General features: G+C 43.6%; 1 pseudogene; it reads right to left on the reverse strand.

The window, feature by feature from the left end:
• Nucleotides 1-485: 485 nt before the first annotated feature.
• LOC104990086 overlaps nt 486-1621 on the reverse strand; it is a 1460-nt pseudogene continuing 324 nt past the window's right edge.

Here is a 1621-nt window from a genome sequence, read left to right on the forward strand (position 1 = left end):
AGAAGGGGACGACAGAGGATGAGATGGCTGGATGGCATCACTGACTCGATGGACATGAGTCTGAGTGAACTCCGGGAGTTGGTGATGGACAGGGATACCTGGCGTGCTGCGATTCATGGGGTTGCAAAGAGTCAGACAGGACTGAGTGACTGAACTGAACTGAATTGATTTATCAATAGGCCTGTGGTCATATCCTGATAAACATAATGGAATTTACAACTTCGTTCTGTTACAGAGATAATTAGCATATTCTTTTAGGCAATGGAGAGTCCAAGTACAAGTCCTGAGGCTCTTTTATCCGGGGGGTCTGGTTTTCCATTGGTATCCCACTTCTATAGACACCGGGCATAAAGTTCAGAGTCCATTGGGAGGGTGACGATGTGTGCAGCCTAACGTTCACAGGCTGGCCTAAGATGGAGTCCAGCTCTGTCTGTTTTCTCCTTCATTCCGCACTCTTGATGCTCTTAACTCATATTATGAGCATCATTCATAGGGATATATTGCACCCTGGCTCTCTGAACACCAATTTGGGAGAATGACATCAACCTTCATTGTTGATACATTGTATCATAATACATTGTAAAATTCAGGGTCCACAAAGCAGCACTATCAAGGCAACTATAACAGTGGTAAATGTAGTTTTCCTCCAATGGCCCTTCATCCAAGATAGGACCGAAGTCCAGAAAGGAATGTTTTCATTTGACATTGCTCTTACCTGGTTTTTCTGTCATCTAAAACAGTTGATACATTGCTAGATAAGTCAGGAATGTATACACAACATTCAACCTTAATTATAGCACAGGTTCCTCCTTGAGCATCTGTGAGTATGTCCAAAGCCATTCTATTATGACTTACCGCTTTTCTCATTTGGATTTGCTCTTCATTTAAGGCTTGGATGGCTTTTGTTCTATCTAGGAGGGCCTGTTTTGTGAAATTAGTCAAGGCCTCTACTTTAATCATAATATCTGTTGTCCCTATAGAGGGTACGAATAAGGCAGCAATATACTCATACCATTGAAACACAGATCTTGTCCACCTAGCATGTAAATAAGGTAGATTTACCGGGGCTTGTTGTAGGTTAGGCTTTTGTTACACTGGCATTTATATTAAATGTAACCCCATGACCTGAGTCTATTGACTGTAGGTCTTATACCAAGAGAGCAAGGAGAGTTTATGATTGACAAGAGAAAGTCTCTTTTCGTCATCCCAGAAAAGAGCAGAGTGGTTTAATATCTCCTTAGCAGAGCAGTGACACCACCAAGGAAGTCCATCCATCACTGATAGAGGCATAGGCCCACATACCCAGCAGTTGGAAGTGTTGTGGAAGTCTGCATAGGAATGTGCCCATGAGATGCAAACATTGTCCTGAGTTGAAACGGAAGTTAAATTCAAAATCACGTTGATGAGTCCAAGCAGCAGGAGTTGATTATGTGGCTTCATCCTGAAGGGGCTCGTCCAGGATCTTCTTTCCCTTCTTCTTAAGGATGGTCTTAGTCTCTGGAGGGTCAGCGGGGTCCCTCTGTGCAGTCCACTCAGCGTTTTTTGAGTCTGTGTGGTATGCTGTCTTCACCCTGCATGATGGATCCAAGGGACAATACCTGCAACTTTAACGGGAGAGGTG

The sequence above is a fragment of the Bison bison genome, unplaced genomic scaffold (assembly GCF_000754665.1).
Source record: "Bison bison bison isolate TAMUID 2011002044 unplaced genomic scaffold, Bison_UMD1.0 scf7180017864168, whole genome shotgun sequence".
In the NCBI taxonomy this organism is placed as follows: domain Eukaryota; kingdom Metazoa; phylum Chordata; class Mammalia; order Artiodactyla; family Bovidae; genus Bison; species Bison bison.